At 42.4% G+C, this 16,616-nt stretch overlaps 1 long non-coding RNA gene across 1 annotated transcript; it reads right to left on the minus strand.

The window, feature by feature from the left end:
- Positions 1-2,980: 2,980 nt before the first annotated feature.
- On the minus strand, positions 2,981-4,953 carry LOC138473540 (uncharacterized). The gene is made up of 4 exons (XR_011268771.1): positions 4,894-4,953; positions 4,317-4,449; positions 4,077-4,175; positions 2,981-3,540 (listed from the first exon to the last, which is right to left on the minus strand). It is a non-coding gene; the product is annotated as an uncharacterized lncRNA (long non-coding RNA).
- Between the last annotated feature and the right edge of the window lie 11,663 nt (positions 4,954-16,616).

Here is a 16,616-nt window from a genome sequence, read left to right on the forward strand (position 1 = left end):
CCCACAAGGGTCTCTGATGTGTCCAGTCCTGTCTGTTACCACCAATCTGGAAGAGGTGTGCAGGTAGATCAGCGAACATTCACATTTATCTTCAACACAGGGGATACAAAATCTTGTATTAAGGAAGGTGAGTTCCCCTTGTCATGCAAAACAATGGACACACAGGGATTCTCGGTGCCTATCCTGTTGGTTCCTTATACTGAAGAGTGTTGTATTAAGTAGGTATTCAAAATGTTGTATTGTACAGACACCCTGGCAAATCTTTTGGGAAGAGACCTTCTGAGTAAGCTACCGATGTAGATTGCTTTCACATAGGAAGGTATTATATGCTCGACTCCAGGGTTTTATTCAGTGTGGGAAGTAGCACGTTTTCAGACCTATTGTAGCAACAGCACAATTAGAGGGGTTCCCATACATTCAGCATTGTTTCTTTAAGGGGTGATGGTTTTGTTGAGTTGGGTCGCAGGGATCCGAAATCAGACTTGGCAGATACCGATTTAGTTTTTATTTTGGCCTGATGTGCCACAGTGTGATGGTTTCTAATGTGCATTTCGCCTTCCGACCTATTTCCAACATGGCCGCCACTTCTGCACTAGGAAATCGTCTACTCCACTGTCTAGTTGAGACTGATTCCAAGATGGCCGCCACAGCGGTTACCATCGCTAGCGTACAATGCAGGCTAGTTGTTAATTCCCAGGAAGCCTTGCAACCTTCCACCATCACTTCCTGTTCACTCCCTTATAATCCAGCAACAACAGAAGGAAGATGCGTTGCTACTCTCTCAGGAGCCGGCACACGCTTCGTAAGTTCGCCTCACTAGGATTACGAAGACATTTCCTCTCAACCATTTTTTGTCTACTTTACTCACCTTCTTGTTCTCCATTCCTCCCTTTTATTTCAGAAGGCTTTACGGAACCTTTCATTTTCATTTCTGGCATTTCCGGGATCGATTCTACTTCTAAGCACGCATAGACCCGGAATCTCCTCCATACCTCCCTCCAGGGAGTCTCTAGGTACTAATCTACTTTTCATCTTACTTCTTCAATCACTCCCGGCTATCGGACTTCTGTTTCTAACTCCTCACCCTTCCTTTATAGCAATACCTTGTTGGGAACCTCCAGATTTTCCTCATCCACTCAGGCTGGCTCAAAAGGACTTGCAAGTAAAAGGGTAGGCTTTCTCCTAGTTCATCCTACTCTTATAGAAGTAGATACATCCACCCTAAATCTTACGGGTCTTTTCTTTCCCTCATCATAGTGCCCTCTTACTTTTGCAACACGACGGAGATTCCTTACCTCTCCGCTCTCTTCATGTTTAGCACATGGTAAACTCTCAGAACCCTCTATAGGAACTTCTCCTTTCCTTACTTTCAGGAATAACTGTGTTCATTTTTACCCACTATATTTAGCTCAGTTTCAAAGGCCTCTTGTCTAAAACAGCCAGAAAGAATACCCAGACCAGCTCTCACCGGGTCTCCACAGGAAGACAACGCCCACAGCAGCTCTTCCAGGGTTTTATCCCCCACGTGGGTTTCCCTCAGAGTTTCACGAAGGACAAGCTTTTGCAGGTCCTTTGAGGAGTTCTCAGGGGGATTTCTCCTATTCTTCGAAGATCCACCAGGGTTTCTTCAGACATCTGTTCACCATATAAATCCCCAGGTAGGTGGTTTTTGTTTCTTCCCAGTGTATTTCGGAACAATTTTGTTGTCTTTACAAAACAGTTAACACACAGGAGGTAGCACCAGGCAGCATTATTATGAATCTCTTAGAGGCTGTAATGATCAAGAAGAATAGGGTGGTTTCTCAGGAACTGATGAGGACGGCGGAGAGTGGTGCACATTTCTGTGCATTGACCCAACCCTATCACTAAGGGACATGTCCAACGAGCAATTGTTCGAAGACACTGAAGACACAGGAGAGATGGTCTTTGAAATTGGGTTGCCTTGGCAGATAGCAAAAGAGCAAAGGGAAGTACCACAGACCATGCTCATTGTTAAAAGTGCATTGCCATATTGGAAGGAGGATTTGGGAAAGGTGCCAGACCATTTATTGACCAGTAATCCTCATGGTGTAGGGTTGCTAAAGAGTGGTGGAGTAGTGCAAATAAAATTGAAACTCAGTGCGGTATTAGCATGGGTTAAGCATTACCCCATGTCTAGCGAGGTGGATGAAAGGATTTATGAGACCATTATGACATTGTCGAAGCAAGGCATAATACAACCGTTTGTGTTCTCATGCAAAGAAAGCAAAGGGGTCCAGTTGGTGGATGGTCCAGGATTTGTGCCCCCTCAATGATATTGTTGTGGCGGAGTTTCTGGTGCTACCATATCCTGCACCATTATTTGTAACATCCCTACTGGGTCGTCCCACTTCACGGTAATCGATTAAAAAAAAATAATTTTTCTCTGTACCCTTACACCCTGATTCTTAGTACCTCACAGCACTTACGTATCGTTGTTAGAGATTTCAGCACACAAGGTTGGCCCGGGGGTACTACAAATCTCTGAGTGTCTTTAACAGGGTAGTTCCAAAGGATTTGGGGAATTTATATGTGTCCAGTAAAGTAATTCAGTATGTGGATGATCTATTAGTCTCAAGCACTTCATAGGAGAAGTCTCGAGGAGACTTAATAACGCTCCTCACTCTGCTTGCAGAGAAGGGGGACAAAGGGGACTAAGAAAAATTGCAATACTGCACACAGAATTAGTATATTTGGGGCAAGTAATATCACCTGCAAGAAAAATGTTACTGCCGGAGAGAGCCAACAAACAATGAGGGGCTCCAAGCAGAAAAATACGCACGGTCGTGCTTGGGAGAAACATATGTATATATAGAGCAACTAGGAGACCGAGGTATAGGATCTTGTTTAGGTGGACAGGCAAGACCGGACCATAAATAGCACAGTTAGTCAAAAATACAACTGAATAAGTGCAGACCACATCACAAAACAGGAGATGAAAAAATTCAATTCACATCCTAAATTTAATAGAACATTTTCATTAATTTAATAAAGTATCTCATAAGAATTATAACAACTCCTAATGTTTCATGAAACATTGAAGTCTTAAAATACAGTCCATGAAAAAGATTAGTACATGAAAGCCAAGAGAATTACTCAGAACAATGTGCAACACAACCAGACCCATACAATTCACCAATCACTCCCTTCATTCTAAACTCATACATATCTAAAATTCATACCTCAAATACAATGGTGAAAAACACAGACTATACATTAACACAAGTAAACTAATGGCATAAGATATTGCAGCACCATGTTCAAATTCCAGTAAGTAACAAGCACTAAATTACTGGAATATCATTAGAATGTCCTGGAATTAGAGACCTTCAAGAGTCATATTAATTGACAATTTGGGCCCCACCAAGTGTGGACCACTTAGAAAAATGACATGTTTCTTTCCATCTTCAAAGTTATATTAATTATGTGGAAATTCATCAGGGTGACTTAAGAACTGAAGTCATCAATGATCGATGGTGCTGGGTTGTTGCAAAACTCCATAAGCCAGTCTTGTCCTGACACCTAAACAAGAAAAGGACAGAAATGACTGATCTCTAACAAAATAAATTCATGAGTTCAGTATAAATCTGTGGCACGCTCTATCAATGGGCGTGAATACAAGGTCACATGACCTGTAAAAAAAAAAAACACCTGCAGAAGGTCACCAACAGCAAATGGAAGGACCAACAGGGTGTGGAAACTAAATGCATTAGGTTCCAACGCAATGTACAGTGCAAGAGAGTGAATACAATAGGAGAAACTGTAATGTAGAGGCTCTGAGAGCAGACAATCGTGTGAGGATAAATGCACCATCTCAGAGATTGCTACAGATATGGAATTGACACAATATTCAGAACAACCAGAATATACCTCTTCAATTGGAAAAGAGTGGGAGAGTAGGCGGTCTGGTATAAAACAAGCAGCCCATGAACAGTTGGTGAAAAAGAAGCAACAAGTAGCTCGAGATTAGTAGTACAATGGCATAAGGGATCTTGAATGCTAATTGTTAATTATATAAATTCAGTAACTCTAGAACTGAGGTAAAAAGTAACACTTACTCTGCCGTTGACCAAATCACGGCGTACGCCTCAATGATTGGATCAGACAAATGAAACCAAGCGCAGCATAACCAAGCGACAATCCTGGGAAAATATCCCCTATTGAAAATGAAGCATAAAGAAAAATGTAACAGATATCCGATCAGGATGCGAGTATGTAAGCTTGTGGTATTATCAGATCAGTTGGAATCTAGCGCGGATAGGCTAAAGCAACATTAAATGGACACTGGAAGAACTTACTTGGATGAATCGGTGCCAGCTAAAGCTAGGTTAGTAGTAGGCTGTAACGTACACCATTAGGTAGCTAGAGCAGCATTCACAAATGCAGAGATGGTCATGGTGAATGTCTCTCAACAAGGGCCATTCAAAGTATCTGGCAAATAAAACAATAAGTACAAGCACTATTAACGGATTGGACAACCTGTCAGTGTACATGCTATTTAAGTACATAATGTCTCGGACGCGGGTGAAACACTGCACTGTGTGATGAAAGATTATATTGTAAACGGCACATAATAAAAAGGGGGAAAGGATGGCAGGCACCCGACAGACAGTGGTGACATAATGTAATTGTATGTCAAAGCGCACATGAAATCCTGAGAACGGCACGTATCGTAAATGCGTGTAAGTCAGAATCATGCAGAGGGTAACTGACTAACCGACGCCATCCGTGTCTCCAAATGTATCAGGTAGTTACAGTGACGAAAAAACAAACAAACAGATGGGGCCCCGAGGAGCAACACCGTGAATCGACGGCGAGTGCACTTGTATACAGCTAGTATATTTAAGCCCATAAATTATGGAATAGTGTGCTTACCAAGATCGGGGGCCTCCATCTGATGTCCATTGTAAAAATGAGCGCAGTCTCTCAGGGAAATGAAGAAAGGACTACAAAGTAGAACTGTCGGCTCAATATGTACTATAGAGGATCACGGTACTAATCACATGTGAAAGCACCTTTCCAAGGAAATTAGTGCGGCCATATTGGAAGGGGGTAGCCATTCACATAACTCTGTTATGAACCTCAATAAGATATGCACGACAAAACCGGATGAACCGCATATCGCGCGAAAAAGGATAGCTATAAAAAATGAATGACGATGTCAAATGTAAAGTAGTTGCATCTGCAGTCAAGATTACATCCAAAAAAGAAGAGTTAGAAAGCGAGGTCCAGTTGTTCATTAAGGCCAATTAAATGGCTCCTGGTAAGAAACACTAACCTCATCTCCTCCTTTATCAAAATACTTCTACTTGTGTTGCTGCTGTTAGCAGTGCATAACTTTTTCAAAACTGTCCATTTCAGATCTTCACAGTCATGATTATTTGTCAATAAGTGACCAACCATAGGAGCTGTGATGTTTTTATTCCTAATGCAGCTCTTATGTTCGGTAACACATATCTTTATTTTGCGTTCTGTTTCTCCAATGTGCAATTTTGGGCAAGGGCACCAGACGGCATATATAACTCCACTCGTGTTGCAGTTTGTGAAGGTACGTTGTTGCCAGGGTTTCGTCAAACCTATATCCACCGCTGTGGTACGTTTGGTAGAAGAGCAGCATTTACAGCTGCCGCAAGGGGCATGACCACTCGGTCTTGCCAAACCCCATTGTTCAGTAATGGTAAGCTGAGAAGTAGAATAGTCGCTAATGTCATACCTAGTGACGAGTTCTTTAAGGTTGCGTCCATGTTTGAACGCACATCTAGGTGCCGAGACCGGATTGCTGCTTTTAGATAACAAATGCCAGTTTTTCTTAATTATGCTGACAATTTTGTGTGACAGCGGATTATAAGTGGTGACAAAAACTAAACCGCCTGGGTCGGGTGTAGAGGATTTTCGCTTATACTCAAAGAGAGCTTGTCGGTGAGTATTAGAAGCCCTTTTGAGAGACTGTTTTACAATTTGTCGAGGATAACCTCTTTGTATGATATTGTTGCTCAAAATCCTGGCTTCCTCCTGAAAGGTATTAATATTGGTGCTATTTCGCTTCAACCTAAGAAATTGGCCGAAAGGAAGATTGTCACGAAGAGTTTTAGGATGAAAACTGTCATACCTCAATAAGGAGTTCCTGTCCGTAGGTTTATGAAACGGTTGTACTTCCAGCGTGTTGTTGATGTTGTTTGCTAGAATGGTGAGGTCTAGAAAATCGATTCTATGTTTATCATAATGAATCATAAATTGTAAAAAAGGATTGATGCCATTAAGCCAGTCAAAGAATGCCAGTAGTTGTTGTTCGTCTCCGTGCCAAATCATGAGCATGTCATCAATATACCTTTTCCATAGTGTCTGGTGCTGGCGAAAGTTGTTAGTTTCGCTATAGATGCTCTGTAGTTCAACTGAATTAACATAAATGTTAGCCAGGGTGGGTGCCAGCGCTGAGCCCATGGATGTTCCATGGATCTGTTGAAGAAAATCATTGTTAAATTTAAAATAATTCTCCGTAAGGGCTAATGAAGTGCACCAAAGGATGAACGAATTGGGCATAATGCCAGGTGTGCGTTTAGCCAACAATAGCTCTTCAATCATATCTAAAGTAGAGGATTGTGGAATCTTGGTATACAGTGAAACAATATCCAAAGTAACCAAAATGTCTTTGCTGCTCTTAAAAGGAAAATGTTCAATGAGATTGATGACACTGGTGGAATCTTGTACAAATGATTGCATCTCTGGCACATAACCCTTTAAGAAAGAATCTGCAAATTTAGCTAATGGTTCCAGTAGCGAGTTGGTACCTGAAACTATTGGTCTTCCTGGAGGGCTGACCAAGGTCTTATGAACTTTAGGTAAAATGTAAAATTCAGGAACTCTGGGATCACTCTTGACTAAATATGCTGCCTCTTTGTTGGTAATCCATTTTCTGTCTCTTGCTTTCTCTACTTTGATTGTGATCATGGCTTTTAAATGGGCCATAGGGTCATTGCTCAAAGGCTTTTAGAAGCTGTTCTCTGCCAGCTGTCTAGCGCATTCAGAGATATAATCCACGCGATCGAGTAGAACAATGGCACCGCCTTTGTCGGCACTACGAATAACAACTGATTTGTTGTTTTTGAGTCCATTAATGGATAAACGCTGTGCATTCGAACAATTCTGAAATGTACGTGTCATCGCTGTGGCGTCCAGTTTATCTAGTTCAGAAAGAACTCTTCGTTCAAAGACCACTGACTCGGGGCTTGGGCTTGAGCTCGGAGGACAAAAAGTGGAGGGGTTATGGAGCCCACTATTGACCTGCTCCATATCAAATGGATAGTCCTTGAAGTATTGTTTCAGATGTATTTTTCTGAAAAGATTCTGTACTTCAAGGCGTGTATTAAACCGGTCGTAGGTGGCCGTGGGTAAAAACCCAAACCCCTTTTCCAACCCTGTTGTCTCCACTTCAGTGGGTGTATATGCGGAGAGATTTATTAATAGGCTGTGTTGCTCCTTGTCACCCTGGGTTCGTAATCCCATGGTGACATGTCCTGGTCTAAAAAAACGGTCGAGGGACCACGATCGCCCTGGGTGGAATGAAAGTTTTGAGCTCTCCGTCTATTGTTGCCATTGCCCCTATTCCTGCCTGAGCCTCGTCTCTGAAATCTGTAATTGGGATCCTGTTGGAAGCCATTATCATCAGAACTGTGTGAGCTATAGGAAGTGTTGGCAAAACGTATATTTTTCTTAGCTGTTCTTTGGGCTCCGTCATATTGTTGATTGGGGACATACCCCTCTTGTATATAACGGAAAGCCGTTTCATGTTTAAAATCAGCTATGTCTTTTTTTAATCTTCTAATCCTATCCCTTATTGTTGAGGTATTACCCGAATTGTTAGTTTACAATTGTTCGAATTACACAATTGTTCGAATAATAGGGGTCCTAATTGACCTTCTGCACAATTGACCGCATGGTCATTTTAATATATATTATGGGTTGGGTTGGTGTAATAATAATATAAGGGGATTGGGAGGGGGGTTGGGGTGGGGGTTGGATTGGGTGGAGGGCTGCGGGGGGTTTCCCCCCGCATATATATCCTAATTGACCGTTTAAATTCGGTCAATTGTGCAGAAGGTCAATTGTTATTCGAACAATTGGCATTCGAACAATTCGTATACAACCATTGTTGATTCTTTGAAATCATTCATCTCTTTGAAGATTTGTTCCAATCTTATAGTAAAGGCTTCTAGCGGGACTAGTTTCTTAACTTCGTCTTCCAGTTTTGCTAATTTTACAGGTTTTATTTCCGTCATTTCTTTCGCTGAATCTATTATTAAAATCAGCCAATCACGCCCACATTTGTTGGCAATATAACTCCATCTGACTATAAACTCCTTGTTATCAAGAAAAAGTCTGGGATCATTATTCACAACGAGTCCCTGTGGTAAAACTCCATTTCTGAGGTACTCCAACATAATGGTACCATGGAGCTCTGTGTGTATCAAGCGTTTTTTCATTTGGAACAGCTCGTCCCAGTTACTGATGTTAGTTAAAGGGGAACTTTCACCCTCAGTGGAGAATAAGGAAGACTTTGCTAATAATTCTAAGACATACTTATCATCATAACTACGTGTTTTATCCGCCGTCATGATGAAGAATAAGCACACCAAACCAGTATGGGAGATCAGACTGATATATGGTACCATGCACTGGAAACAGTTCTACCAAAACACAGTTCTACCAAAAAAACAGTTCTACCAAAAAACACTCTCTTGCAACTGAACATCTAATGGTGAATATAATATCCCACGACCAATAGCCGTGTGAAAAACGCCAACCAACAAACAATGAGGGACTCCAAGCAGAAAAATACGCACAGTCGTGCTTGGGAGAAACATATGTATATATAGAGCAACTAGGAGACTGAGGTATAGGATCTTGTTTAGGTGGACAGGCAAGACTGGACCATAAATAGCACAGTCAAAAATACAACTAAATAAGTGCAGACCACATCACCAAACAGGAGATGAAAAAGTTCAATTCATATCCTAAATTTAATAGAACATTTTCATTAATTTAATAAAGTATCTCATAAGAATTATAAAAACTCCCAACGCTTCATGAAACATTGAAGTCATAAAATACAGTCCATGAAAAAGATTAGTACATGAATGTCAAGAGAATTACTCAGAGCAATGTGCAACACAACCAGACCCATACAATTCACCAATCACTCCATTCATACTAAACTCATACATATCTAAAATTCATACCTCAAATACAATGGTGAAAAACACAGACTATACATTAACACAAGTAAACTAATTGCACAAGATATTGTAGCACCATGTTCAAATTCCAGTAAGTAACAAGCACTAAATTACTGGAATGTCATTAGAATGTCCTGGAATTAGAGACCTTCAAGAGTAATATTAATTGACAATTTGGGCCACACCAAGAGTGGACCACTTAGAAAACTGACATGTTTCTTTTCCTCTTCATAGTTATATTAATTATGTGGAAATTCATTAGGGTGACTTAAGAACTGAAGTCATCAATGATTGATGGTGCTTGGGTGTTGCAAAACTCCATAAGCCAGTCTTGTCCTGACACCTAAACAAGAAAAGGACAGAAATTACTGATCTCTAACAAAATAAATTCATGAGTTCAGTATAAATCTGTGGCACGCTCTATCAATGGGCGTGAATACAAGGTCACATGACCTGTTAAAAAAAAAACACCTGCAGAAGGTCACCAACAGCAAATGGAAGGACCAACAGGGTGTGGAAACTAAATGCATTAGGTTCTAACCCAATGTACAGTGCAAGAGCGTGAATACAATAGGAGAAACTGTAATGTTGAGGCTCTGAGAGCAGACAATCGTGTGAGGATAAATGCACCATCTCATAGATTGCTATAGATATGGAATTGACACAATATTCAGCCGGAGAGAGCACCACAGTTCAGAATACGCCTCAGCCAGTCACAGTGAAACAGATGCAGCAGTTTTTGAGGCTCTGTAACTATTGTAGATCGTGGATCTTTGATTACTTTAGTTATGTGAGGCCCTTACTGCAGGGACTCAAGGAAGCACAGAAGGTGAAAGGCTTGGTGGAATGTTCTGAAGGAATGGTACCTTGCTTTTGGGAACTCCAGGCTGTGATCAGAAATGCTCTGGTCTTTCCAACCCCGCATTTTGAGAAGCCATTTTATTTATTTTCACATTCAAATGGGCAGTTGATGACAGCGGTTCTGGCCATGCAAATATTGCTAAGCCACAAACCCTAAGCGTACTACATCGGACTGCTGGGCCCGATGATACATGGACAGTTCCCTTGCGAGCAAGCTTTAGCGGCAGCAACTTTTGCAATTCAAAAGTATTTGTGCTCTAGCACCTTGAAGCATCTTTTGTGCTGGATGGAATTACAAATAATGATCTCAGACCAAATAATCGGACAGGCTCAAGGAATATGGCAAAGCACTACTTAAATGTCATTTAATGAATTAGGGAGAGTTCACAGACATCAGACTGATTCTTGCACACTTACATAATAGCTTGATTACATAGAGGTCTTATACCCCAATATGCACCATCTATGACTCATTCTATGTGACAAAATACCTAAAACCTATTGAGGGAAGGGATTGGTTTAAGGGAACATACCTACTTATAGAACATATAAGGATTAGTCCCTCAACCCCACTGATTGGTTGGCATACTATCCCATCCTTGGACTTTTGGCTCTTTAGCAGCATGTACATGAAATTAAACTTTGGTGTTTGAATCCTGTCAGACTACTCCCAGTTTTCCAAATTAGTCCATCATCTCTCATCGGAAGGCCAAAAGCCAAAGTCTACCATTTGTAGTTGATCTTGTTGCCTGCCCGCTGTCCTGGAACATTCAAGGGAGTGTGAGCATATCACTATCTTAGCTTAAGACTCTAATGAATAGCCTTTGTTTCTAACTTCTGAGTCATGTGTGAAGAGATCATACATTTTTCGATTTCAGCCTTCTATTTGCTACCATTTTATTTAATTATGCAGGGTGCTGTTGCCCCTCTCAGCCTCTAGAGACTTGCTCACTCTATCTCACATGAGCTTAATACACTTTTAATTGACGATCAGTTTGGCTCTCACAGATCTTTTCTTCTTCTTCCATCTATGAAGAATGTCCCACATTCAGAGCTTATCCATGTATGCCCTTTGTGCACTGTGCTTATCCCTCGAAATAGCATCCTTAATTCTGGGCCAACCTTGACTCATCATTGCCGCTGCACACAGAACTCTTCTCCCACATCTCCTGATTGTGCAGCCTTGGTTTGTCTCTGAGGTAGCTTGGCTGAATTCGACATGAGCCAGTGTCCATTTTTCTACTATGGCCAGCCTTGCCATGTTATATATTCCTCTATCACAAGCCTTGATATGTTTTCTTTCTACCATGAGTTACTGGGTAGTTTCAGTTATGGGTCAGTAAGTAACTTAATGTTCTTTATTTCCAAGATTACTTTAGCTTTAGGTACATGTTTCACTTGGTGCTTCAGTCAAATTTTTACTCTTAAATATTTTTTATATGGTTTCATCATAGGTTCATACATCTTGTTTATGACATTGCTCAGCCTTTGTCATATTTCACCTAAGGTATGTCCATTATGTCCATAGGTATGTTCTGACACCCTTGCATGTGGCATCCTTCCACACTGCATCCTTCCATGCTTTCAGTGCAAGGGTATATTATTTATGGCTGTCTCAGTGAACAAAGTCTCTGATACACTCGATGCGGTATAGGAATGATACAGGGGGTCACCTTTGTTGCTCTTCTCCTCCTGTTCCAGTATGATGGTGGTGAGGGGAGGGGAACTAGTGAGAAAGCATCTACCTGCTCCTCTACATCTTCAACTATTACTATGGTTTGCCCGCGGACACTGTACATTGAGCATGCAGATTTTGCAATTTTAGAGACGTATAAGTCCACCTTAATGACTCAGAGAGTTTCAGGGTATGAGGTCATTTTGTCAAATGCCTCGATTTATCCTGTGGGATGTTGCCTAGTCAATCCTGTGACATTTGTAGCCAAACCAGTGAAACCTGAGGATATTGTTCATGATTGTGCCACTTATGAGAGAGAAGAGGAAGAGAGGGTGAATATGAAACAAGATTCCTTGGAGGGGGGTGAGGTACTTTTTGTTGATGGGTTTCAATTATAAATCAGGACACTGGTGAATGGCATATGGGCACAGCTGTTGTGGGCCTCATGGATGGGGAATACTGGGTTAGACTGAAGAGATGGTTGCCTTCCCATTAGTCAGCGCAAGTGGCAGCACTAGTGGCTCTTATATAGGCACTTGAAATAAGTAAGGGGAAGATAGTCACTGTTTATTCTGATTCTGCGTATGTCACCCCCACAGTATACTCAGGGTTATAAAGCAGGCAAATAATAGGGTTTAGGAGGTCAAATGGGTACCCAGTCCAGCATGCTGCACTTCTATCCAGACTAATTGAAGCTTTAACTTTGCCAGCAGAGATTGGTTTAGTTATGTGTGCTGCACATTCTAACCACCCTAATCCAATAGCTCTCAGGAATGATGCCACGACACAAGTCAGCAAAGGAAGCAGCATATTTACCTTTTACAGATTCCCAGAAAATGGAACCCATGTCCTCAATTCCGGAAACACCATACGAACTGTCAGAAGGGTCCTGCCTAGGCCCTTTGGTTCATTTAAGGAGCTCCACATTTACTTTGCGGACATGATTATGAGGTGCAGTGATTTCAGATATTTGATTCTTGTTACTTGTCCATTCTCCCTGTGGTTTTAGGTTGGTCCCTGCGTACATCCTGATGCTAAATGAGTAGCAAGATTTCCAGCAAGAGAGGAATTTCCAAGATTGGGAATTTGTGAGGTCCTAGAATCTGACAATAGAACCCACTTTTTTAATTATTGCTTGCAGAAGTCACTTCACTTTTGGGAATAAAACACATGTTGTGCTCAGTTTACCACCCACAGGCCAACAGAGTTGTGAGAGGCTCAATGGGTCCTTAAGGCACATTTAGCCAAGATATGCAATGAGCTGAACTAATCCTGGAATTATTGCCTTCCACTGGCATTATTTTATTTCAGAAACCAGCCAAGGAAGGTGCACCACTTGAGCCATCACATAATCGTGACCGGGTGTAGGTTACACACATCCCTCACATCTGCATGCATGGCATCAGACCCTCACAATACCGTAGCTGTCCTAGGAGAGGAGTTTAGGGAGTATTTTAGGACTTTAACGAAAAGTGTTAAGATTATACCTTCACAGGTTGTGTCTTCTCACCAACAGACAACAGCAGGAGAAAACGGCAAGACGACAGACGATCAACACAAGACACAGCTGCTCCCGGGGGACCACATCTACATCTGCACCTTTGTGTGTCACTGCAATGAACAGCATTTCCAGGGGCCTCAACAAGTGATTTACTTTACTCTGACTGCATTGAAGTTGGAGGGCAACAAGAATTGGATCCATTTCAGTGATACTCGAAGAGATACCGGCAGCCCTCCACCATCACAGTAGAAAGAGCAGACATGAAGTTAAGTGCACCCTAAGGATTCACTGCTCATTTCAGTACAAAGGGGGGTTGCGAACAAAGATCCAGAATTTAAATCCTTTTGTTTAGAAAAAGAAATGTCTACATTTGTCAATTGTGTGAAAATTCATGTTTTTATGGTTTTTATGGTCCTTGTTTCATCATGTCTGAAGATGGCAACCAGTGTTAATACAGAAGGTTTTAATTTGTCTAGCTTTGTGGAGTTCAAAGAAGTAATGACAAGAGAAAAAATAAATGTTAAAATTGAATTTTTGGAAATGGGGATGATGAACTAGGTCCCACAACAAATACACCTGTTTTGCAGCAAATAACACATGGTATAGCCATATGAGGAAGGTGGGGAGAGAGAGATCCATTGGATATTGATACTTTTGATCTCATCCCCAGGGTGTTTATCCCGAGTGAGGTATAGGAAGCAGATTGCGCTATGCCTAGTTCACCTAGCCCTGTGCAGGGTCTGAGGGCAGGTTAAGGGGCAATCTGTTACGGCATCAATCCTTCCGATCAATGAAGACTGTTCAGTTGCCGGTCGTAAAGAGCAGAAAACCATACTGTGTATTCAAAGAGCTCAATTGACTCCGGGAGGGGCTATTTATTCTAAAAATCGATGGGAACAAGGGGTGAAAAGTTGCAGACCTAGCAGAATGAGGGGATTCTCTGAAGAAGGGTTGGAACGAATAAATCAAGAGTGTGGGACTGTATGAAGAAGCTACTTGAAAGATCACCCATGGATCAAAGAACCAGAAAATACCTGTTAAGATGCAGGGTCTCTTCAGGGCTTGGGCAGAGTGGTAGAATTTCGGCTGTAATGCTATTACTGCTGCATTACCGCTCAGCCCAATCCCAAGTTTGGCCAGAAAGTGGGGGTTTACCGCCAGCTTTTTGCTGGAGATAAAAACCTCAACTTGCCGCCCATTTTGGTGCTATTTATAATGGTGGAAATAGTGCCAAAAGGCCCCTTAGAGTCCTGTGGACTGTGAATATATGGGGCTAACATCACCCCCCAACTCGGGATCTTGCGCAAATTGTGGCGGACCAAGTTGCAGTAATGGTAATAGCATTGGCCGGCGCATTTACCACCGGGATAACTGCCAACTTGTGATGAGGCCCGCAGACACCCATTTTTCACTGTGTTTTAAGAGAAATGGCACGGTGCCTGTTGGCACAAATGGGAACTGCAGCTGCATGCTTTTTATCACTGATCTGGCTGAATTTACAGCTGCTCTTCCTGATATCTTCTGGACCTGTGGACAAAACGCATACAGACAGTTGCCTCCAGCCTTGCGAGGTGTGTGCAGTTTCTCTATCCTTCATGTGCCCGTTTTCATAATCCCTCAGGAACATTTTGTTTTGGCTCAACCAATGCCCGAAGTTACATCTGTGAGTATGTTTGAAGGCAAATCAAGAGCAATTGCAACGTAGGAAACGATCCAACTACTTTTAAGAATCATCATCAAAGGCTTTAGCAGACACTCCCAATTGATACCGGTTGTTTAGCTACACTGAGACATTTTTTGCCTCTTTCGTGGACTCCAAGCAGCAGCAAATGCCAAATGGCTGCAGGTGACCAGGTACAAACTTTTGCTGTTCATGAACACTTTTGAGTCAGCGTTTAGTGCCATTAGGGAAGAGTTGTGGGCACTAAGGCTAATGACTTTGCAGAACTGGTACATACTCTACCTCCTAACATCAATGGAGGGCGTAATATGTGCAAAAATTTGGCGTACCCGCTCCACATTTGTGCCTCCCAATCACCCAGAGAATGGTATGCTGACCCTGACTATCACTGCCTTGCATAAGCTTGAAGCAATCATGGGAAATGAGGCAGAAGGTATCAACGATTCATGGTTTGAGTCCTTGTTTACTCGGATACCATCTTGGATGAGCCAATGTCATGGGTCGACCAGTTTAGCTGCTCTGGCACTCCTGGCGACTCCGCAGCATTAGAATGTTCCGTCATGTTTTCTTTCTTTCCTTATGGTGCCGGTCTAGTCTTTTTTGGTTTCACTTTCCTTCAGGTTCTTAGCCACGCCTCTCCCTTCCTTCCTTGCGTTGCAACCCTATCGCTAAATTCTGCTTTTGGGCTCTGATGCTTGTGTTTTCCTCTGGTCAGCCGCTTTGGCTGCTTTCCTTCCTCTCACTGCTGCAGCCATCTCTCTGGTAGGGTCTCCTTCTGGGCAGTGGTGCTTTTGCGGTGCCTCATCACTCTCGCTGTTCTCTGGTTTTGTTCTGATTTTTCCACCGCAGGTCTCTCTTGCCGTGCGGTTTCACTTTCCTTTCTTTTCCTTTCTCTATCCTTGTTTGGCTTTTGCTTGCCGAACGTATCGCTTACCTGAGTTCTTGTGTCTCTCCGCTCTGGACATTGAATACTGATTCCTCGTTCCTGTTTCGTACCTGTCCTCCGCTTTGGGGGTATCTGCAGTACCATTCACGGAACTATCTGGTTGTGTAGTATAACCTCAACTGACGTTACTCGACTACACCTTGCCGAGCACAAGGTTTTTTCCGCCTGGTGCTTTTTCCTCTTGTTTTGGCGTTTCCGGGCAGGGGTCCAGTGAATGCCATGGTTCCTACGGCAGCATTGTGGCTTCCATCCAGGGAAAGCCATACCTCTGCTACAAGAAGAAGTCTGATCGACGAAAGAAAGGAAGGAAGCAAAGGTCCTGGTCAGACGACAGAGGTGAGGAGGAAGGGGTTATTGAAATACACAGTGGATCTGAATCAGAGATTGTGGGTAAACCTGACAGCCAAGCTGTAAATATCCTGTTGCCTATTTTTGTCTTTGTCCTTTTTCTTTTCTGTTCCTGCCAATTGCTCTTACACTTTTGTTCTGCACAGGTACTGAAGGCAGCTGCCATGATGCCTCTGACACTGTCTAGGGCTAGTGCACCTACCACTTCATCCCATATGGGTATTCAGATAGAGGTTGTCTTGTGTCCTCCACCAAATTGGCATGATTGTGTGGAGCCACTGGTAGATTGCGGATATGGTGGGGGGGGGGCGAGTTGGGTTTGTTCGGTGAAGAAGTATGTCCTTATCGGGACT

Source organism: Ambystoma mexicanum, chromosome 8 (assembly GCF_040938575.1).
Source record: "Ambystoma mexicanum isolate Mex_15411 chromosome 8, UKY_AmexF1_1, whole genome shotgun sequence".
NCBI lineage: Eukaryota > Metazoa > Chordata > Amphibia > Caudata > Ambystomatidae > Ambystoma > Ambystoma mexicanum.